Source organism: Euprymna scolopes, chromosome 36 (assembly GCF_053919585.1).
Source record: "Euprymna scolopes isolate OS-2025 chromosome 36, ASM5391958v1, whole genome shotgun sequence".
Lineage (NCBI taxonomy): Eukaryota > Metazoa > Mollusca > Cephalopoda > Sepiida > Sepiolidae > Euprymna > Euprymna scolopes.
This window is the reverse complement of record NC_136517.1, coordinates 78,197,353-78,223,425: the sequence shown is the minus strand read 5'-3', so window position 1 is coordinate 78,223,425 and position 26,073 is coordinate 78,197,353. Positions and strand designations below refer to the sequence as shown.

Here is a 26,073-nt window from a genome sequence, read left to right as displayed (position 1 = left end):
ATATATAAACATTATATTATATATACATTATATAAACTGTGTCAATCGCTTTATTACAGAATAGTAAAATATCAATATTTCCCTAAATATACGTCACAAAAAATGAAAATTGTACAAAGGGTTGCTTTAAGCGTAGTTATTTCCAAAAGTTTTATTTAAACTCATTCTATATTCACTAAATTATGGAATTTTATTTATTATTAAAGAAATTTTTCTATCCATCGTTTTATTGCAGATCTCTTACAATGCACAAAAATCAGGCGAATAAAAGTTATCGAAAAGCAAAGGATAGTTGCTGGACTCGCAGAAGGATTGTTCATCAAAAATTTAACCACGGGGCTGGAATGGGATCCCAAAACCTTGGCTGCATTCTTGAACAACCCGAACACAAAATCCAGAAAAATAACGGCATCAGGAGAAACCTTTTATATCGCGATATTCAGAAAATTTGCAGGGAAGTCAACCGAAACACCAACAGCACCAGTGCTTTCGTTTTTGCAAAAGCTGGAATCGCTCCAAGATCCAGGCATGCCTGATACAATGTGTTGAATGAGATTGCAAGGAACACCAAACCTCTTCCAATGCCTCCATCGAGCAAACAACATAGGGGAAAACGAATGGCTTGGACACAGAATTACATAAAATGGATTTCCAACAGATCCTATTTAGGGATGAGGACCATGCTACTCTTGACGGTACAGATAGATGGACCAAAGTTTGAAACTCGAACGGAACTATAATCCTTTACAGAGTTTATCGTCAACAAGGAGGTGGAGGCATCATGTTTTAGGTGGAGATCATCGGGGATAAGTTGGTTAGGCCATGCTGATTGCCAGAGCATGTAAAGCTTACCAGCAATGCATACACAGCCTTTTTGAATAATCATTTGTCGACATGACTAGATGACCTACCATTGTCACGTTGGTTTCAGATGATTTTCATACATGATAATGTACCATCCCATTCCACTTGAGGCAACTACATCCTTCCTTGAATCTATGGAATTGTTGGGGAAACTCATGACCTGACCACCGTGTTCTCCAGACCTTAACCCCATTGAATATCTCTGGTCAATATTAAAAAGAGGAGTTTATGAGGGAGGAGAGCAATTTGCTTCAAAGGATTCCTTGTGAAGAAACATAGTTGATGTTGATAGAGCCATAACTCCTTTTAAGATCAAAGAATTCGGGAGACGAAAGTTGTCCCCCGAATTCTTTTTTTAAGTTATTTAATTGTTGTTGAAGTTATTTAAAAAAAAAATGGTGGATATCTCGAGAAATACTTAATTTATATGAGGCCCATGCCTAGGAAATGTTTTTTTATTATTTTCCGACAGAAAAATTTAATAAAAAGTAAAGTTCGCAGGATAAGACATTGTATTTTTTCCCCCTAAAAGAACATTTTAAGAGACCTGCAATAAAGCGATGGACAGTAGAAATTCTTCGATAAAGAATAAAATGTCATAACTTTGTGAATATCGCATGAATTCAAATAACATTTTTGGAAATAACTAACCTTAAAGGAGCCGTTTGATGATATAATTTTCATTTTGTTGTGACGTATATTTAGTGAAATATTGATATTTTACTAATCTGCAATAAAGCGATTGATACAGTATATATCTTATATTATATATACATTATACTACATTGTATATATTATATACATTATATTATATAATATTATATATAATTTTATTGTCACACCGGTTCATATTAGATCAGCAACGTTGAATCTGGTCAGTGTCAAATGGGTAACCATTTGTGAATACCAGACACTGTCAACATTTCCGGCAACTTCAGTATACCAGCTGTATCGACATTATCTAACTGCCGTGTGAGGCTGGCTCGGCACAAACCAGTTTTACTTTAAAACAATCTCCCAGCGCGTGTCATTCATCAGAATGATCAAATGGTCTTTGTCGTTCTGGCGGGCGAATACATTTTTACATATTAAAACTATAATGAATTCTCCGAATAGGAGTTTTGCACCACTTTATTGTGCTCCTACGAAGAGTGAAACCAATATATAAATGCTACCGAACCTCATGACTAGTATCCTTATTTGGATTAAAATCCATGCCATAATTTCGGCTTTATAAAACTATACAATTTAGAAGTGGAAAAGGCCTGTAGAATAAATCTAATTCAAGAGAAACAAATTTTGTTCGTTTCTAATTACTATGGATCAGATTTAACTGAAATAAAATCCTTGCCAATTTCACTAGAAAAATGATTGGGCCATTCCTTCGACCCAGAATTTATCGTACCCTGATGCAATCCCTTAAACACAGTACTTCTACTACATCTGGAAATGTGCTGTCGAAGGCATCGTTTTTTTGGCCTCGGAAATCTACATCGTCCTCCCGTTTCTTGCCTTGGAAATCTACATCGTTCTCCCGTTTCTTGACTTGGAAATCTACATCGTTCTCCCGTTTCTTGCCTCGGAAATCTACATCGTTCTCCCGTTTCTTGACTCGGAAATCTACATCGTTCTCCCGTTTCTTGACTTGGAAATCTACATCGTTCTCCCGTTTCTTGACTTGGAAATCTACATCGTTCTCCCGTTTCTTGACTTGGAAATCTACATCGTTCTCCCGTTTCTTGACTCGGAAATCTACATCGTTCTCCCGTTTCTTGACTCGGAAATCTACATCGTTCTCCCGTTTCTTGACTTGGAAATCTACATCGTTCTCCCGTTTCTTGACTTGGAAATCTACATCGTTCTCCCGTTTCTTGACTTGGAAATCTACATCGTTCTCCCGTTTCTTGACTTGGAAATCTACATCGTTCTCCCGTTTCTTGACTTGGAAATCTACATCGTTCTCCCGTTTCTTGACTTGGAAATCTACATCGTTCTCCCGTTTCTTGACTTGGAAATCTACATCGTTCTCCCGTTTCTTGACTTGGAAATCTACATCGTTCTCCCGTTTCTTGACTTGGAAATCTACATCGTTCTCCCGTTTCTTGACTTGGAAATCTACATCGTTCTCCCGTTTCTTGCCTCGGAAATCTACATCGTTCTCCCGTTTCTTGACTCGGAAATCTACATCGTTCTCCCGTTTCTTGACTCGGAAATCTACATCGTTCTCCCGTTTCTTGACTTGGAAATCTACATCGTTCTCCCGTTTCTTGACTTGGAAATCTACATCGTTCTCCCGTTTCTTGCCTTGGAAATCTACATCGTTCTCCCGTTTCTTGCCTCGGAAATCTACATCGTTCTCCCGTTTCTTGCCTTGGAAATCTACATCGTTCTCCCATTTCTTGCCTCGGAAATCTACATCGTTCTCCCGTTTCTTGACTTGGAAATCTACATCGTTCTCCCGTTTCTTGCCTCGGAAATCTATATCGTTCTCCCGTTTCTTGACTTGGAAATCTACATCGTTCTCCCGTTTCTTGACTTGGAAATCTACACCGTTCTCCCGTTTCTTGACTTGGAAATCTATATTGTTCTCCCGTTTCTTGACTTGGAAATCTATATTGTTCTCCCGTTTCTTGACTTGGAAATCTATATTGTTCTCCCGTTTCTTGACTTGGAAATCTACACCGTTCTCCCGTTTCTTGACTTGGAAATCTACACCGTTCTCCCGTTTCTTGACTTGGAAATCTACATCGTTCTCCCGTTTCTTGACTTGGAAATCTACATCGTTCTCCTGTTTCTTGACTTGGAAATCTACATCGTTCTCCCGTTTCTTGCCTTGGAAATCTACATCGTCCTCCCGTTTCTTGCCTTGGAAATCTACATCGTCCTCCCGTTTCTTGCCTCGGAAATCTACATCGTTCTCCCGTTTCTTGACTTGGAAATCTACATCGTTCTCCCGTTTCTTGACTTGGAAATCTACATCGTTCTCCTGTTTCTTGACTTGGAAATCTACATCGTTCTCCCGTTTCTTGACTTTGAAATCTACATCGTTCTCCCGTTTCTTGCCTTGGAAATCTACATCGTCCTCCCGTTTCTTGCCTCGGAAATCTACATCGTTCTCCCGTTTCTTGACTTGGAAATCTACATCGTTCTCCCGTTTCTTGCCTTGGAAATCTACATCGTTCTCCCATTTCTTGCCTCGGAAATCTACATTGTTCTCCCGTTTCTTGACTTTGAAATCTACGTTCTCACAGAAGAGATGTTGCTAGTCTTTCTCTACTCTATGGTTATCTTCATGACAAGAGCTCGGCTGAGCTTAAATATATGTGCTCCCTAATCTGTAACATATTCAGAACAAAGACCAGACGAGGAAACAAACGTACTTGGTACTTATGTCAATAAAAAAACATCCGGATCGATTTTAACAATTTCCACACTTAATACAATCGATATTCCAATTTGGAAAGGAAAGCCTTTGTATGCATTTGATTAGATTGCATAAAATGAGTTCACAAAATACATTAATTGTCATTTTCATTATTCATTTTTAATACGTTGAGCAGATTATTACTAGATGGGTGACCATTCGGGAATACCAGGAACTGTATGCAAAAAGACGTCAACAGAACAACGGAAGCAGCTCCAGCAGTTATACTTGACCTCCAGCTGTGTCGACCTTGCCCTATCGCTGGATATGGCTGGTTGTGAAATTGAGAGTGAAGCTGGCCAGCTCCATCAAAAAAAAAACAAAAAACTCGTAGTGCTTGTCATGCATCAACTCTAAAATAATTAGATGCTCTTCGACACATGGGGTGGGTTAAACTACATAACATGGCTTCAAAAAAAATTAATATCCACTTTATTAGTTATTTATAAGTAAAATCTAATTAGTTTATTAATAGGCAGGAAGTAATTTAGAAGTTTACAAAAGAAAAAATCATTGGTTCTCTTTACTTTTACTTTGTTTTTATTTTATGGGGAAAATAACAGCAATTAATATTAAAAATTGCTTTTGTTAATTAGTAGTAAGTGCTATTGTACTAATTATATGTAAAAATTATATCTCCATATGGAATCTAAATATTAAAAATTAACGGATTAATAAGCACAGAAATAACATTTTTGCATATAGATACGTACATGACAAATGACGTTCTTAGGTATGGGTACGTGCATGACAAACGACATCTTTAGGTATGGGTACGTACATGACAAACGACGTCCTTAGGTATGGGTACGTAAATGACAAACGACATCTTTAGGTATGGATACGTACATGACAAACGACATCCTTAGGTATGGATACGTACATGACAAACGACATCCTTAGGTATGGGTACGTACATGACAAACGACGTCCTTAGGTATGGATACGTACATGACAAACGACGTCCTTAGGTATGGGTACGTAAATGACAAACGACATCTTTAGGTATGGGTACGTACATGACAAACTACATCTTTAGGTATGGGTACGTACATGACAAACAACATCTTTAGGTATGGATACATACATGACAAACAACGTCCTTAGGTATGGATACGTACATGACAAACGACGTCCTTAGGTATGGATACGTACATGACAAACGACGTCCTTAGGTATGGGTACGTAAATGACAAACGACATCTTTAGGTATGGGTACGTACATGGCAAACTACATCTTTAGGTATGGGTACATACATGACAAACAACGTCTTTAGGTATGGATACGTACATGACAAACAACGTCTTTAGGTATGGATACGTACATGAAAAACGACGTCTTTAGGTATGGATACGTATATGACAAACGACGTCTTTAGGTATGGGTACGTACATGACAAACGACGTCTTTAGGTATGGGTACGTACATGACAAACGACGTCTTTAGGTATGGGTACGTACATGACAAACGACATCCTTAGGTATGGGTACATACATGACAAACGACGTCCTTAGGTATGGGTACGTACATCACAAACGACATCCTTAGGTATGGGTATGTACATGACAAACGACGTCCTTAGGTATGGGTACGTACATGACAAACGACATCCTTAGGTATGGGTACATACATGACAAACGACATCCTTAGGTATGGGTACATACATGACAAACGACATCTTTAGGTATGGGTATGTACATGACAAACGACGTCCTCAGGTGTGGGTACGTACATGACAACTGACGTCCATAGATATGGGTACGTACATGACAACTGACGTCCTTGGGTATGGGTACGTACATGACAAACGACGTCCTCAGGTATGGGTACGTACATGACAAACGACGTCCTCAGGTGTGGGTACGTACATGACAACTGACGTCCATAGATATGGGTACGTACATGACAAATGATGTCCTTATCCACACTGTTTTATGAAAAAAAAAATCAGATGCATTTGTTTCCAAGTGATTTAGAAGGATTCTCTTGAACAATTCAAATACCAACCAAGAAATCGGAGACTGCAAAAAGGTGGTATCATCAATAATCTACAAACGACGTTTAGGCTTGAGCAGACATTATTTTTTGCTCGCAACAATATGTACCCAATATTTATCGGATGTACAATCGTTTTTTGTATATCAGATGTAAAATATTAATTATACAAATGCACAAATTAGGAAATAAATTAACTTCCACGAAAATCCTCTATAATTTTGGAATTCAACTTATTTTTAATTATTGCCACGATTATAAGTTTCAAAATATATCATCTTTAATAATGTATGTTATTTTAATGTTTGTTTCATACAATCAGGGATAATCAACTAATTAAATCAGAGAGCGCATTAACCAATGGGTAGTATTATCAATAATCTGCAAACGACGTCTACGCTGGTTCAGACATGCCCGAAGATTAGACCCAGATAGAATTGCCAGACAAGTGCTTAAATAGAACATTGATGGAAAAAGAAAGGGAAGACCAAAAATGAGCTGGAAGCAAACGATTCAGAGAGATTTGATTGTAAAAGGAAGAAGCTAGAGGGATGCTGTGGATCTGGCTTAAGTCGTAAGACATAAGGTTGGTTGTTTTTGTTTTACGGCATATCAACCCTTTTCGGGTTATTTAATGCCGAATCCAAAGATTTTGAAGAAAAAATTTTTAATAGAATATATTTGTTGTTTTCAAGTCGGTTTCTATTCAACCCGTAGTTGGAACCCTAACAGGTACTACCACTCCGGGTCAGAGTGGACCTGGGAGCAATGGTAATTAAAGGGTGGCTCCACACTCCCCAAAGCCCACAAGCTGGGGCCTCACCACTGGATATATTTTTTTTCTCACAAAAGAGATGTTGTGAGCTTGTCTCTGCTCTATCATTATTTATGCCAAATGCTCGACTGAACTCCAATCTATGATCCCCCTTGCCAAAATTTCATAAAAACAAACACTCGACTATCTACAACCACTATATACGATTTCCCTCACTATCTGCATCAAAATTTAAACGCAGATTCCATATCCCAGAACTGTCCGCCTGTGGAACACTGTTCTAATGGCTTGCCTCCCGGTGGAATACAACATAGTAGCTTTCAAATCCAATGGAGGCTAGTTCTTGTTGAGCCGTCCTCATAAATAATCAAATTCAGGCTTTGATAAGCGGTGTCTCCTAAGTAAAAAAAAAAAAAATGGTTTTGTCAATAATCTGAAAACGATGTCTCAGCTAGCTTAGACATACCCTAAGATTAGCCAAAGAGAGAATTGCCAACTAAATGCTTCAATGGACCCCTGATGGAGGAAGAGGAAAAACAAAAATGGACTGGAAACAGACAATCAAGACAGATTTGATTGCAATGGGAAAAACTGGGAAGACGCTCCGGATCTGGCTTTAGATTGAAACTGATGGCCTACTGTGGCTGTCTCATGCGTCACAGGACATGGGAGTTCCTAAATCTAAGCAAATTTATTTTATGCAAACTTGGCCTATGTTCTTAACAAAAAAAAAAAAAAATATTCCTATTCAACTTTTGTCAAATAAAATTGCATACATTCGGAATCATTTTACAATGGAGACATTTTTCAATAATGAATAACAAACTAAATTACAAGCAGCAGAAGAATATTACATTTATTAAGACTTAGCTCGGAGTATCCATGAAATTTGCACGAGTGCTGAAAGTCTATGAATGCCTGATCAATAGTCAAAACTTACCTTTATCACAGTACTGATTTAAAGCTAAATCACGTAGTCTAACTGTGCATGGTGTTGTTATTAGGTATATTCCGATATTGTTGGAAAGGTGATATCCAATGTTTCTCAGATAGAATTCAATGATAATCAATCCTGGAAAAGGCAAAGAGAAAAGTGTTTGAAATATTTATTTACACAAAATATAAAAATATTACATATTGAACAAATTAGGCACAAGTCTAATAAAAAATTAAAAAAGTAGAGATAATATGTGTCATTGATCATCCTTTGTTACAAATACTTAAAATTGTCTATCCAACTCTTTACTAGAATCATTTCAGTCACCACAATACCACATGCACCTCAGGGCTTATCCTACTTAAGCTAAACTAAATTTGAAAAGTTTTATTGAAACATAAATATATACAGAAATTACATTTCATTGGCGAGGGGCTGGGGAATAAACAAAGAACAACAATTTGTTAATAAGGCCATGAAAGTGTTACCACATCTGGGGTGGAGCTCCAAAGAGCACCCTTTCCTGTGTTGACAAAACGTTGGTGTAAAAACCATATGTGAAATTTATGTTTCATTGCATCTGCTCGACTGAGCTTCAATCTATGACTAAAACTAAATGGAAATTTCATGAGCAGAGTTTCTTCCTTAGAACTGTCTGTGGAATGCAATGCCATAGGTCTGCTTCCAGGCTGACTATAGTATTGTCGTCTTCAACTTCAATGTGAATAAATGTCATCCTCAATTGAGCCTTACCAAAGTTCCACTATGACAGAGCGTGTTCCACCAATGCTTAACCTTATCCTCGAGTGGCATTCGGATCTTGATAAGTGGTTAGCTCCCATTTAAAAAAGAATAAGATTATAGATTCATCAAAGTTACGCATAGGCGACACACATTCACACTTATCTAAATGTATAAATGTGGAAGTTCGGCCCACTTCTTGCACTAACGGTAAAGTAAAAACAGCCAATTTTAGTTATGCACTTTTTCTTTTTTTTTACAAAGGAATCACCACTTATCAAGGCCCAGAGGTCACTCGAGGATAAGGGTTAAAGAGTGTACATTGGTTAAAAGGACAATCTCATAGTAATCGTCAGAAGTGTAAATTTGGTAAAATTGGATTACTTAATTTGTGCAGTTCTAAAAAGCACCATCTTCTTTATATATTGCTGATGTATATGCGATATTAGAAAAATTAGTGAACCTTTTTATTAACATCTTTCTAATTTCCGATTCATAAATAATAAAGCCTCCCTCACCAAAGTGTGTCCATTCTGATTGGCTGAGCTCTGATAATTCTCATCTTCTGGAATTTACTTCTTCACTGATTATTGTGTACTTATGGAACCGTGCTATTTTAAAATATTTTGAAGTTAAATTAAAAATTTTACAATATCTTTTTTTTTTTTAATTAAATTTGTTAGGCATGTCAAACTCAAAGTCCCTTAGGGGCCATATAAATGAATTTATATTGTCATAGGGGGCTGCAAAATTTGAACACATTAAAGAAATGTTGCTATTTTCTTTTATAAAAAACACCCCCCTCTCCCTATGTTAAGAATGGCTTTCAAAATAAAGTTATTATTTCAGCATGGTTCAGTAAGTGCATAAGTACCGATAAGAACAGTTTATCAATTAAGTATTATTTGTTGTTTTTAATTTTACGACTATTTTTTATTTTTATAAAAGAAAAAAAAATAATAGTTTCACAGTTTATTTTTTTAACACATATTTAGCATTTCTAGTCAAATGCTTATTTCTTTATAGTGACCAACTTGATATTGAACGAATTGAGATCAATTTAAAAATTCAAAGTGTTGGAACGCGCCTCTGTAATATCAAAGAACCTACTGCTTGTGCGCTAATAAAACTTCTCAAATGCACTTGTGATATCAGGCTGTATAAAGATGTTAACTTTAGTCACAATCGAACTGTTCTTTTTTTTTCTTTTTTTTTTTAATCGGTTTTTTTTTCGCTCATCAATAGTTATTGGGGGCATTTCATTTTAAAATATATCCAGAAATCCAAAGTATATTTGTGTGAAATTTTTAATAATCAGCTAATCCATTTTGGAGTTCATAGCAAATGAACATGCAGACACTCAATGGTCCTTTTACATATAATCTAATATATATATAAAAGCAAGAACATGTGTGTGTATGTGAAGACACTTCTCAACCTACATACTCAACGAATTTTCAATCTACAGACTTGAAATTTGATATATAGAGTATTCAGACATATGGAAAAATATGTAATCGGCTTTCATCAAAAAAAAAAAAAGAGTTAAAGGGTAAAAATTGAAAAATTGGTACGTGAGAATGATCAGATTTTTATCTGTTTCCAACTGTTTCATGACTGCGTATGTGCGTATGTATTATTTAATCGAATTCATTATTGAGATGAGTATTATTTATTCATATGCTGACTATAATCCTCATCGTTGTTTCATGACGTTTCGGCCAACTATTCCTCTGGCCTTCATCAAAAAACGTGGTGAGATGACAACAACTATGGATAGCAGTAATTGCTGAGAATGCAGTTTGGATATTCGGAGTTCCTATCCTGTTTGGGTTACCATCTGACGATGGCCAGAGGAATAGTTGCCGAAACATTGTGAAACAACAGCTAAGAAAGATGAGAATAATAGTCCGCAATAAATAAATTAATAAATGATACTCATCTCAATAATGAATTCCAATTATATATATATATATATATATATATAGTTAGTTATAAAATATATATGGCGATTAAGCTACACTGAATATTCCGCGTTTCATACACTCTAGGATTCTTCAGGCTTATGCGCAGAATATTCAGTGTAGCTTAATCGCCATATATATTTTATAACTAACTAACTAGCTCTACCTACATATTGAGCACTTTTGAAGTAAATACTTAAAGTTTACGCATAAATTTATACTTCGTATATTAATTTTATGCGAGTAAATGAAGTACTTATATATATATATATATATATATATATATATATATATACACACACACACACACCATTCGGTACGGACCCGACCATGGAAGATCATATAATGAATTAACATGGATTTATAGAACCAAAAAATCCAACCTTGATTGCCCATTGGGACCCGTGGCATAGTGGATAGAGACGTTGAATCTCTATGGTTTCAGGTGAGAAATGTCTGAAAATAGCAGTTTCAATCCTAACCAAACCGGCCAGAGGCTTACTTGCCCCCCCCAAAAAAAAACGTGGTGAGATGACAAACAATTATGGATGGCAGTAATTGCTGAGAATGCAGTTAGGAAATTCGGAGTTCATATCCCGTCGTGCGCATGTGCGGTCGTGAAATATGACAGCTCCCTTATGTAACGTATGAGTTGGTTTGAAAACACTTTTTAAAAATCATGTCAAGGTGGTATAATGGTTATCATACTTGACTCACTGTCTTAAGGTTTTGGTTTCTATCTCAGCTCAAGAATTTTTTTTACAAGAAGTGAACTGTTTAAAAAAAGAAAAAGAAATTATAATACTTGCATACCCATGTCTCAGTTTCTTTTCTTTTTTTTTTTTTTTTACTTCATTTTCTTTAATTTACATTTACATTTCATACCGTCGGTATTTCTGTTCATAATAAATAACAATTCTGCATTAATTAAAATATAATATATGCGTATTTTACGACCGGGCAACGCCGGGCGGCCTGCTAGTTTATCTATGTAGATAAATGGGAGATATCGTTTCGTATTTACAAAGTTATGAAGAAAATGCTTTAACTACGAGTATTTCAAGGAGTGAACGTCCGCCGCGATAGCGAATTAGCAAAGTCAGCTAGTATATCCATATATTTAAAAAAAAAAAAAAAAAAAAAAAAAAAAAAAAAGAAGAAAAAAAAAAAAAAAAAAAAAAAAAAAAGAAGAAAAGGTTTACTCGATGCATTCCATATGAGACACAATCTCCTGGCAGGCAGACACGACCGACATAAACGTTCACTAAACTGGCATTTCAGGCATGTTAGCTTGGAAAACTATGTTAACCAGGTGAAATGAATTTTTTAAGGTCGAACGCCCAATTTAACGCCAACAAAACGGTAAACAGAAATCTTTATATATAAAGAAACAAATCAAAGACTGTAAAAACATTTTTACATTAACTTATTGTTCGACAGGATACTCGAAAATGGTATATTGAAATTTCCTTAATCCGCGGAGTTTCAAAGAAATGCGTTCTTCGAAGGGGAAAGATATTAGCAAATGAATATTTTTAAAAAAATTTTTTTACACAGTGATCACCACTTATCAAGGCCCGGAAGCCACTCAGGAATAAGGGTTATTGCAAGTACATTACGTTAGTGTGGAGATTTGATGAAGTGTTTACTTAAGGGGGCGGTTCATTAGGAATTTGTTAACATTGGACTTGAAGACATCCAAGTTGTAGTCCGGTGGGAAGTAGGCAGACGGAACAGAGTTCCACAGGCGTGCAGTTCTAAGAAAGAAGCTTTGTTCATGGAATCCACGTTTTGATTTAGGCACAGATAAAGAGTGGGGGAAATTTTTCACAGTGGATTCGGCAAAGTTATGAATTTGCTGGCATTGGTATTAATTGAAACATTATATAGTAATGATTTAAAGACTTGTTAGTCGTGTGCAAGTGATTCTATAAGTCACTCCATCGGTTCTTCGGTTTGTCGGTCGGTCTGTCTGTCCGTAACACTTTTGTGCTTGGCCTTTTTGGTTAAGATTAAAGGTCTGTTGTTAATAGATGCTGTTCTTAGCTTTTTAAGCTTTTCTTGGCCTTTTGGCCAAAATCAAAGTGTAGTATCTATTCTTACTACATGTTGCACTTATGTTTGTAACTTTGTGACATAAAGTGGGGGGATCACTTTTCTGTATTAATTTAATGTAAAATAATCACCCACTTTACAACCAGTCAGTCTCAAAGCCATTCAAGTCATTCTCCAGATCATTCAAGTTGTTTTTGAAGGATCCCAGTTATTTTTTAAGCATTCAAGTCATTCTTAAGGTCATTCAATTCATCCTTAAGTTCATTAAAGTCATTCTAAGTCATTTACTTTTTATTTATTTAAGTCATTTCAGCCCATTTTTCGGTCATTTTAGTTTATCTTTAAGAATTTTATGTCACTCCTACATTCACGCATTCATTCATTACACGAGAGCACGCGGCTAATGGCTATCGGCCTCGCTTTTGTGCAAAGGGTTTTATAAAATGGGGAAAATTTTAAGACATCAGAGAATACATTAAAAGTTAAGGATTAAAAAACGAGACGAAAAAAAAAGACAAGATATTCTAGTAAAAAATACAATGAATTTATAATTTAAAATATTCCAGCATTAATTCTTTAAAATTCAATTCATAACATTACATAATCAATTCTTAATGCTGCAATATTTTAAGTTATAAATTTGTTATATTTTTTATGTAATATATATATATATATATATATATATATATATATATATATATATATATAATATGGTTAAGTTTAAACATGGAAAAGTGAAGTACGAGTTGTTAAAACTGGAAAAGAAAAGGACAAGATATTCTAGTAAAAATTTTAGTAAATTTATAACTTAAAATATTGCAGCATTATTTTTTTTAAATTCAATTTATAACATTATCTAATCAATTCTTAATGCTGCAATATTTTAAGTTATAAATCTATCTTTTTTACTAGAATATCTTGTCCTTTTCTTTTCCAGTTTTAACAACTAGTCGTTTACTGTTCTATGTTTAAACTTAACCATATTACTTTTCATGCTCGCATTTTTCTATTGTAATATATGTATATTTAGGCAGTATTCTTTCATTTAGGTATATTCCATTGAAATAAACATATAGCTAAACACCTAATCAACATTCCTGTGCCTTACCACAATCCAGAAAAAAAATAGACAAAACGTTTGCATTCGAACGCACTACGAATAACCATACATTGAAATATTAGAAATATTAATTACTAGCTGAAGTACCCGGCGCTGCCAGGTTGTATATGATATATTTGAATATTTTGTTCCCATACATTATAATAAATATAGATTAAACAAAACATAGATTCATAATGACTTCTTTTTCCACACACTTTGTGTTGGAAGCAGTAGCGCGTTTTATTTTATAGAGGTCTCGCCAATAGACCTAATCGTTTTTTTTATAGTTTAATCTTTTATCTTTTAGTCCTTCTTTCAAAATATGATGTAAGAATTGAAATTATTTTATATTTTAGTGCATATCTGAAAACTGTTAAATCTTTGTTTTAACTATTTAATGTACTATATATATATATATATATATATATATATATATATATATATATATATATATTTATTTATTTAGGAGCAAACAGTTAATAAAAACGTGTTAAAAAAAACTCTTTGAAAAAGAGTTAAAAACATATTTAATCTGAAAAGGAAACACTTGATAAGTGGATAGTCCTTAATCCGCGGAGTTTCGAAGAAATACTTTCCTTCTCATCAGAGGGTAGGAATTAGCAAAATGCGGGATCGGATTTTGCATACAAAAGTATTTGATGAAACAACAAGTAAGTCAAAGATCTTACTTGATAACAAAAAAGTGAAGCAGAGGGAATATGGTGAAGAAAAAGATGATTACACGTGAATGGATAGTCTGGTGGGAGATAAATAATCCAATGACGGTAAAAATATAACTTCAAGAAAGTTAATTGAATTTCTATTTGCACAAGTAAAATCCAAGGAAATCCCGTAATTGGAAGATGGCCCAAAATAATCCAATGGTCGAAATCCATGGAATAATTCACAAATATGTACAAGGGAAAAACTTTCAATAATATTAAGAAAAGAAAAATAAGATATGCTAATATTTTTATTTTATATATATATATATATATATATATATATATATATATATATATTAAGTAATGTGATTTATAATTTAAAAATTTAAAAAATTTTTTAAATTTAAAAATCAAAATTTGATTAAATTAAAAATCAGTTTCATAAGAAGGAACAACAACAAAGTCAATTATCTGTACGATCGTTTCGGAAATCCGTGCTTTTTATTTGTGGTATACATGAAGTCACGTAGAACAATTATACATAGTTTTTTTGGTAAGCACGGTCTCCTCATCAGCAAATTTAGGAGGATTTCTATTGAATTGAAAAGACACCAAAAATAAACCTAGCATTAAAAGTAAGGCAGATGAATCTGAAAAATTGAAGTAAAAGGTTTGTTGTTGTTCATTCTTATGAAACTGATTTTTAATTTAATTAAATTTTGATTTTTAAATTTTAAAAATTTTAAAAATTTTAAAATTATAAATCACATTACTTAATATTGAATTAGCTCTAGGACATTGCTCGGATTTTGCATACAAAAGTATTTGATGAAACAACAAGTAAGTCAAAGATCTTACTTGATAACAAAAAAGTGAAGCAGAGGGAATATGGTGAAGAAAAAGATGATTACACGTGAATGGATAGTCTGGTGGGAGATAAATAATCCAATGACGGTAAAAATATAACTTCAAGAAAGTTAATTGAATTTCTATTTGCACAAGTAAAATCCAAGGAAATCCCGTAATTGGAAGATGGCCCAAAATAATCCAATGGTCGAAATCCATGGAATAATTCACAAATATGTACAAGGGAAAAACTTTCAATAATATTAAGAAAAGAAAAATAAGATATGCTAATATTTTTATTTTATATATATATATATATATATATTAAGTAATGTGATTTATAATTTAAAAATTTAAAAAATTTTTTAAATTTAAAAATCAAAATTTAATTAAATTAAAAATCAGTTTCATAAGAAGGAACAACAACAAAGTCAATTATCTGTACGATCGTTTCGGAAATCCGTGCTTTTTATTTGTGGTATACATGAAGTCACGTAGAACAATTATACATAGTTTTTTTGGTAAGCACGGTCTCCTCATCAGCAAATTTAGGAGGATTTCTATTGAATTGAAAAGACACCAAAAATAAACCTAGCATTAAAAGTAAGGCAGATGAATCTGAAAAATTGAAGTAAAAGGTTTGTTGTTGTTCATTCTTATGAAACTGATTTTTAATTTAATTAAATTTTGATTTTTAAATTTTAAAAATTTTAAAATTATAAATCACATTACTTAATATTGAATTAGCTCTAGGACATTTAACTATCTAGCTTATTATATATCTAAATTACAACGAGCATTTCCTGTATTTTAATTAAACTAGTAATTTCACTATTACATTAAAATACACTTAGCTCTTTAGACTATTATTCTAATCTCCTTTAAATTTATATATATATATATATATATATATATATATATATATATATATATATATATATATATATATATATACGTATATATATAAAGATGGCATTAGTAATCTATTCTGTTAATGAAATAATTAAAATTCAGTTTCCACCAGCGCATATCTGAAAACTGGTAAATGAACTTCTAGCATAAATTTTGAAGAACCTCTACATAACATTTTTGGTGCGTCCTCTAACGAGAGTGTAAATGTAGAGGTTTTCAGGACTTTCAATGCATGAGCAAACCAACATACAACTGGCCATGAGAAAAGCAAGGTGTCTGAAGATTAAGTCCAACAACTTTTAGGCTTCGTCCTAGAGCTTTACTTATAGGCATGGCAAAGCTAATTTTTGTTGGGAATTGTAAACGCTTGAACTGAAATGCCATGTCAGGAGGAAACTTTCAATAATATTAAGAAAAGAAAAATAAGATATGCTAATATTTTTATTTTATATATATATATATATATATATATATATATATATATATAAAGATATATACGTATATATATAAAGATGGCATTAGTAATCTATTGAACTGAAATGCCATGTCAGGAGGAATCCAAGGAATTATCAGTTTCACCCTTAAGATTTCCAGTTATTACAAAGACTTCCAGAACATTAGTTTTCAAAGATTTTTTTGCTAACCGTGTGCCATTGCACAATTTAGGTGGATCAATATTTCTTAATAATATAACTAGGACTCCTTCCTTCAATATCAGGTTATGATGTGGCATTCCAGGCGGCTGTAATGAATTTAAAATTCTACAGAAAATTCTACTGCCCGATCTTCATAAATAACGCAATCAATGGATCGATAATAATGCTCTAACCCAGGCAACCCTTGCAAAAGATTACAATTGATCAGTTATGTTACCATGAAAACAATGTAAACATTTGTTAATAATTTTAAACAATGAATACTTTTTTTTAATAATAAACAATATTAATATAAATAATGTTAAATTGTCAGAATATATATAAAAAAAATTTAAACAATATCAATAGAATTTTTCATAGTTATAAACTATGAAAAACTTTTTTAACGCAATATAAAAATAGAACATTTTATTATTTGAAACTATGAAAACCTTGAAGTTTAAGTTTAAACAATATAAATAAAACTTTTATCCTTTTACACAATGTAAAAAGATTTATTTTCAATTCAAAATTGAATCATGTGATTATTATTAAATCACGTGAGTAATTATAAACAATACAAATACGTATTCTATTGAGACTTTTAATAATTTTATCGTCTATTTTCTTTCAATTGTTTTGAAATTTAATTTTCACGTGTATTCTCTTACACAACTATGGCCACCACTTTTAACATAAAAATTATACTGTGTAATATTCGAAATACTACTTATTTGCGAAAAATTAAAATATTTTATATATAAAATATTCGTTTTCAGCATACCAGAAAACCAGTGAAAGTTGTCATTTTAAAGGAAAATGTTAAAGTGGAAACCAAGTAAAAGTTTCACCTTTAAAATTATAAAAAATTCGGTAATTATGTATTTTATGTACCGTGTAGAAATAACGTTATTGTTTCGAAAACCATTCTTAACATGGGGAGCGGGGCGTGTTTTGTAAGTATTTTCTGCTTCCACCTAACAGTTTAATAAAAACAAAGATAAGCTTAACTTTAACATGAAAAACTATTTTAAAATAGCGCAGTGCCAAAAATACGTAAGCACCAAACTTCTAGTTAAATTGGTTAAAATTAAAAATAAAAAATACGAAAAGTTCTGTTTATATTGTTTAAAATAAAAAAAGATTTATATTGTTGGAAATTAAAATAAAAAAGATTTATATTGTTGAAAATTAAAATAAAAAGATTTATATTGTTGAAAATTAAAATAAAAATTTATATTGTTGAAAATTAAAATAAAAAGATTTATATTGTTGAAAATTAAAATAAAAAGATTTATATTGTTGAAAATTAAAATAAAAAGATTTATATTGTTGAAAATAAAAATATTTATATTGTTGAAAATAAAAAGACTTATATTGTTGAAAATTAAAATAAAAAGATTTATATTGTTGAAAATTAAAAAAAAATGTTTCTTCTTTAAAAAAAAGACGTTGATTACTTTTCTTTTAAGAAGTCCTACTTACTTAAAACTCAACGTCTAAAATACCAATGTCACTGTTTATATACTGTTGGCATAGTAACATAACGATGATTAAGGAGTTTGTTTCCTTTTATTTTATAGAGGGCTCGAGATTATTTTGCCACCTAAACGCCCGTCTTGACAGAATTTTTGGTACTTGTGCAGTGTACGAACCATGCTGAAATAATAACGTTATTATTTAGTAAACCATTCTTAACATGGAGAGGGGGCTTGTTATCTATGTTGCACTTTCGCCTAACTGTTTAATGGAAAAGGAAAAAATATTTCAAGAAAAAAGAAGAAGCTATGTAAATTAAGAATATAATTTGGAGAAAAGAAACTTATCTCGAGGAAATCAGGTTTATTAATTTAAAGAGAAAGTAATGTCGATTGGCACTTGTATCGATGCGGAGGTGGGGATGAACGAAACTTTATAAATAGAATGTCATTTTTAGAGCAACATGAAATTTTATTTAATTTCGTTTGAAAAAAAAAAAATGAGAAAGAAAACTTCTGCTTATGTTTGAATGATTGCTTTCGTGTCAACTTTTCATGTGTTGAAATAGTCTTGTAACGGTGTTTTGATCGAAATAAGTGGCAGACGACGATCTCATTATTTTGGCGGATTTTCATCAGTCGTGGATTCGAACGTAAATTCATATTCATGGAAATTAATTATTCTACTGTAAGCAAAATAAGTGTCGAAGATAACCCAGTGCATGTATTTTTATGATAAATGGAAAATATCTTGTGTTATTTTAAATATTTAAAAAAGAAAAAAAAAACAGGGGTCATTAAGATATTTTTTAAAGGTTTTTCTATGACTCAATTTTTCGGGAAGATGAGAATAATAGTCCGAATAAAATATATGAAATATTTTATCTGATTAGATATTATTTTTTTTTTTTTAATATAGAAATAAACCTGTATTTTGTGTTGGCATAATGTTCTATGTAAGAAAGCTCAGAAAAACTAAAACTAGTAAAAACGCATGCATTCGGAAAAAATTTGGCAGTTTCTGTTTGGTATCAATAATTGTTCATCTAATCGATAAATCAATAAAATATAGGGTTTGTATTACTGTACACATAGATTCGAAAAAGTTGTAAAAAAACAAATATATAACAAATAAATGTTATCAAAGGCAATATAAGTTACTTTTCTACCAAACTGGATACATTTTTTGTGTTTTTATTCAATGTAACATGTTTATTCAGCTCGAAAAACATACGGTGTTTACCGATGTATTGGAAAATTCAAGATGGCGTCTGATCCTCTCTTTAACACGGTAAGTTTGGGAAAAGATGTTATAAATAAAAAAAACGGATAAAATACTGTTAAAAACTCGCTCAATATATGTTACCGTGACATAGGTTGACATATATTCGGCGGGTTATTAATAGTATTTTGTATAGTTTTTTATTTATAACACCTTTTTCCAAACTTACGGTGTTAAAGAGGGTGTGAGACGCCATCTTGAATTTTCCAATACATCGGTAAACACTGTATGTTTTTCGAGCTGAATAAATATGTTACATTGAATAAAAACACAAAAAAATATATCCAGTTTAGTAGAAAAGTAACTTATCTTGCCTTTGATAACATTTATTTGTTATATATTTGTTTTTTGACAACTTTTTCGAATCTATGTGTACAGTAATACAAACCCAAAATATAGACATGTTTCGTAAATACCATGTAACGTCCGGAAAAAAAAAAATGCATGCAATCGAAATCGAAAGAATTTTTAGTATTCTTGCATAATTTGACCCGGATTCTCGGGAATTTCCGTCAAGCATGGATCGGGTGAGACCAGCAATCATCGGTTTAAGCCGAGCGTTGTTCAAATGTTGAAACGCTAAATTGACTTTTTGTTTTTAGTATGTTTTCTGTGATAATAAGGAGGGGGGGTCTGATTATTTATTTATTTTTAATCCATTGACTGGGCGTTTTATAAAATAGAAAGATACCATCAAAATTTAATTTAATTTTGAAATCCTATCTGAAATGTAACATTCGGTGTTTTTACAATGTACGCATCGTACGCTGTAAAAACACGGAATATTTCTTTGTAATTAATAATTGTTTATCTACTCGGTCACATAATAACAAAAGATATACAGCTATGTCTTCGATAAGTGAATAAGATATATAGAGTTTTCTTTGTATTAACAAATTCAAAACCGCGAGTGAAATTTACGTAGTATTTCATTTTTTTTATCAATACAAAAAAATATAATCAAAATATGTAGCGTTCTAGCATCATGCTGTTTTAAGTGTGCGCATGCGCAAAAATGTCGGCAAGTGGTTAATGTATTTTATGTGTAAACTAGCGTGGGTGCCCGGCGTTGCCCGGGTGTTTGGAAGTATGTGTTAAGCAAAAAAAAAAAAAAAGGTAGTGGGCAAGGCTCGAACCCGTGATGCAAAGGAGGAAAAGAAAGTGAAAGAAAATCTGACGTCTTACTCCTACTCCATTACACTACCGGAAGTTCAGAACGTTGAAATTAGTAAAGTCAATCGAACCAATACGATGACTTACAAAAATGGCGACGCAAAAAAAAAAAATATTCTCCTTGTAGAAAACTTCTCAGTTGAGGGTGAAGGAATTAATATTTTTGGCTAATTTTTCGATATTTCTTGTCCGAAGGTCCGAGCTTCAAAATGATACTGATCTCGTCAAAATCTGTCGCCTCTGTCCAAAGTTTTAGGCAGACATACAAACATACATACATTTAAACAGACAGGTGAGATTTATATAATAGACTAGCAGGGGGTATAAGCGAAGTAAATATTCTTAAATATAAAAATGTTAAAACTTTAAAAAAATCGAAAAAAACGCCCCAACGTATGGCAAACGAACGATGTTAAATATAAAAATCGGAAAAACAAAAAAAGAAAACGCGAGAAAGAAAAAAGAAAAACAAACGTTAAAACTCCTTTAAAAAATCTGAAAAATAAAAACCACCGGCTTAAATAACCCTGTTTCAATATTAAAATTTAAAAAAAATCGAAAAAAAAAAAAAAAAAGAAAAGACATCTCACACCACGATTCGAACCCAAAACCTTTAGATAATGAGGCCGCGCTCTAAGCAACTAAGCTAAGATGACGTCGACGAAATTGTGTCGGTTTTTCAAATATTTAAAGTAAATCATGTTCCGATGTCGTATGACGCATGCGTAGAAGCAAACTTGTCATGAGAGGACGGTTTTTGCTGACCCATCCCTGTAGAAAGCTGATGATTTTAGGGTGACAAAATTAATGTTTTTGGACAATATTTCGATATTTATCGGGCGAAGGTTGGAACTTTAAAATGATACCGATCTCGTGAAAATCCGTGACCCGTTTTTTTGCGAGACATACAAACACACATACATACATACAAACATACATACATACACACATTTTCGCTTTTATATATATATAGACTAGCGGGGGTACCCGGCGTTGCCCGGGTGTTTGGAGGTGTGTGTTGGTGGTGGTGGGGGGGGGGAAATTAAAACAACCCTGTTAAAAAAAAAAACGTTGGCCGGTTGTTTGGAGGTGTAAAAGAAAAAAATAGTTTTAGTATAAAGGTAGGCTTGAACCCCGAACGTTTGACGCGGAGGTGGAAAGGAAATGAAAAAAAACCCTGCAACCTAACCATCTCGACCACGAGAACAAATGAATTGATAAGTGTGTTAAGTTGACCTTTATAAACCGAAATTAGCAGGTGCAACAATGTCAAGTTGCGGAAGCCAGTTTCTGTTTTCCCCGCTACGCGGCGATCAAACAATAAAAAAAACACAAAGAAAACTAACGTAAGGAAAACGAACGATGAAAACAGAAAAACGAACATGTAAAAAATGGCTTAAATAAGCCTGTTTCGATATTAAAATTTTTAAAATCGGCGGGTACCCGGGTGTTTTTGGGTGTCGCTAAGAATATGCGAAGTAAAAAACAAAAAAAGCAGAAAAACGAACATTACGTGAAAAATGGCTTAAATAACACCTGTTCAATATTTAACTTTAAAAAATCGAAAAAAAACAAAAAAAAAAAAACATCTCACACCACGATTCGAACCCAAGACGTTTAGATAATGAACCAAGGCCTTAACCAACTGAGCTAACGCGACTTAAATGAAATTGTTCGGTTTTTCAACTATTTAAAATAAATCAGGTCACGACGTTATCTGACGCATGCGTAGAATCGGTCATTGTCACGAGAGGACCGTTTTTGTTTTTGGCCAATTTTTCGATATTTTTCGAGCAAAGGATGGAGCTTCGATGTGATACCGAGTTTGTGAATTTTTGTCGCGTCTGTCAAAAGTTTTTAGCAGACATCCAAACATACACACATACATACACTTTCGCTTTTATATATATAGATTTGCCAATATCTGTACCCGTTATTCATGTATGTAAACAAAGATATTATTCGCTATAAACCATCCTTGGTGCATGAATATTATTTCCTGAGAATTTCAATGTTATGTGACCAGTAGTTTAGGAATTTACCTGTTAGATATTTACACACACACACACACACACGTCTACTGTTTTATTTATATAGAAGAATAAAGCTAAAAGAACAACTATCAATAAAGATATTTTAATAATAGTAATAACAGCGGTCGTAATATATGCATAAATATTGCTGATGAGCTGTGAAACAACGAAACAGTACTGTATGTGGATGCCTATATATATATATATATATATATATATATATATATATATATATATATATATATATACACATATATATATACACATATATATATACACACATACACACATATACATATACACACACACACACATATATATATACACACCCACACACACACACATATATATATACACACCCACACATATATATACACACACACACATATATATATATACATATATATATAATATATACGCAAACACACACACACACACTTTAAATTTGTTTTCACACAAGCAGTAATGTGTTGCTACACAGTCATGAGCATGGTTCGGTCTTCTAGTGTTTAATAACTAGAGACCTCTTCAGAAAACAACATTATTAATAAATCCACTTTTAAATATAAGCGTCGTTGCCTGAAGAGTTCTCTAGTTATGAAATACTAGAAGACCCAAACATTATCATGACTGTGTAGCAACAAACATTACTGCTTGTGTAAAAACAAATTTAAAGTGTAACTTGATCTACCCAGGTATTGGCCAGTCTTGTATTAACCTCATTATATTCTACTGGTTACCTTGCCTTTGAAAAATAGCAACCTCAAATTATATATAATTATTTACTATAATGATTAAATACCTAAAGACACTAGTGTTCCATCCTTTCGGGAATTTTCAGTGCAGGGTGTCATTATTAACACTAGTCGATAGATTCGAACCCGACACCACAAGCCATCTCTGGCTTGATTAGCAAAGACCGCATCCATTCGGCTCCCATTAACCGCGTGAAATAACGTTGAAATTAAACATTTTATTTTTAAATGTTTTTTTTACGTCAGTCAGAGTGATCTAATCATATGATGATCTATACATAAGAGCTAAATTGACCGACTTGATTTAACTAAATGTGCTCAACGATAAAAAACGAGTTTCTTAAAGGGACTGAAACACGCGTGTTCGTGGATTACTGCTTTTAAAAAATAATAAATAAATAAATAAATAATACCTCCAAATAAAAAATGGGCGACTTTTTAAGAAAAACACCGGTTCTCCGAGGCGAGGACGTTAACCTTAATATCGTTAATAAAAACGAAGCAGTAAATCGTCTATGTCATCATAGCGTAATGGATTAGGGCGCTGGACTGAAATACATAAGGTTCAAATCCTACCAGCTACGCTGAAGAGGAGTAGGGCTCCGAAACACGCGTGTCCGTAAATCACTGTTTTTAAAAAAAATAATATATATAATTAAGATTGTTATTGTGAAATTGACAAGTGACTCCTTCCCATACTGATAACGGAATATGAATTAGCCAAGCAACGAAAGCATCTGGCATTTAGCAAAACAACTTTTAACTAGAAACATTGCCCCGACATTTAACATTCTCTCATCCTCTCTCTTCTCCACGTGGCATGTCAAAACATTCCATATATTCAATTGATAACTCAGATTAGAGGAAATAAACTTTGTTTTAAGTGTGGGAACCTGAAATATTTAAATCTCACCTCTCGTTTTTTTGTTGGGGGGGGGTCAGTTCAGTTGGTTTCTTAGCCTTTCGGGCTAGGATCCAAGTGTTGTATCTGTTCTGATGCTTCACTTAAGTAATTGGTCCTTGGTCAATACTGAGACAATTACTATTCAAGTAATTACTAATTAAGTTAATTAAGCCTTGGTTAATGTAGGGGGGGAAACCCTTCATACCGAGACAATTACTATTTATTTGGACAATGCCAGAGTGCTTCCTTTTTGGGGGGAGCTCGTCCCCACCCCCCACACACATTAAAAAACAAGCTTCTGTCTAATCCAAAAGGAAAATTCGTAGTAGCGGATACGATAGGGCGACTGTTTACCTCACTGAGATTACTTAGGCCAGAAGCTGCAGCCTCCTCTGCTGCCAGTCGTTGTGGATTCGCTCCAATGGACATGAGCATTGAAGGTTCAGAGGGTGTCTATCTCATGCGCAACAGATACTGCACCTAAACTGTGCAAGGAAGTTTGGAGCCAAGGTAGAAAGGCGATGGAGTGAGATTACGCTAATCCTGAGGAATAAAGCGCTGGGGCCCCAACTAGTCATCGTCAAGACTGGCGAACTGCATGATGATGATATATAAGTACCGATTCCAAGAATTATAAAAAAAATAAATAAAACGACGTGAGTACCATCAGTTAGAATCGAAAGCAAAACATTAAGCACTCTAGCCGTATTTATGTTATCGACAGATAAAGTTTATTTAAATTAGATCACTTCACGCTAAGAATGAATATGCACATGCGCCAAAGTAATAGAATTATGTCGGCAAGTTGAAATGAAAACTTTGCATTTCCATCTGCTTATGTATTTCTGTATGCGTCATCCAAACAAAGATTTTACTCGTTATAAACCATCGTTGGTGTATGATTACTATTTCCGTTTTATGTATCCAGTACTAGTTTAAAAGTTTATCGGTTAAATATTTTCACATAGACACATGACACATGCATACATTTACTGTTATATTTATATAAGTCACCGGTTGAGAACTATGTTGTATATTGTCTTAAAACATTTGTGAAGGAGTGATGAAGATCTTGTTGGTCTTTTTTTTTTCGGGGGGTGGTGATGTGTACATCTATATTCTAGAATAGAAACAGGGACAAAGAAACAACAGCAACACAGATAGAAACACATATAGAATGAGGTTTGGTTGTTTTGTTTTACGGCACATCAACCCTTTTCGGGTTATTTAATGCCGAATTCAGTTATTTTGGAAATAGTATTCATGTTGCATTCAGTTATTTTGTAGAAAGTTTTTATTCTTCAAGCTCTTTGTATCTTCAATCACTAGTTTGTAGTGTTTGGTTTGGTTCGGTTGTTTTATAGTGAACTAGCATGGGTGCCCGGCGTTGCCTGGGCGTTTGGAGGTGTATGCTGAGCAAAAAGAAAAAAGAAAAAAAAAAAAAAAGAAAAATCAATTTTTAAAAACTTTGACCCCTATTATAACCCCTTAAAATTTGTTTTGGGCTCAAATCAAGTTATTAAGTTAGATCC

General features: G+C 33.1%; 1 protein-coding gene across 2 annotated transcripts in view; it reads right to left on the bottom strand.

Moving 5' to 3' along the window:
* The window catches only part of LOC145260623 (uncharacterized), a 304,980-nt gene that overhangs the window by 147,814 nt on the left and 131,093 nt on the right, over positions 1–26,073 (bottom strand). For both annotated transcript variants that reach the window (XM_080118934.1, XM_080118935.1), the window contains exon 3: positions 8,000–8,131. The gene's annotated coding sequence lies outside the window, so the exon portion shown is untranslated. The remainder of the gene's footprint in view (positions 1–7,999; positions 8,132–26,073) is intronic.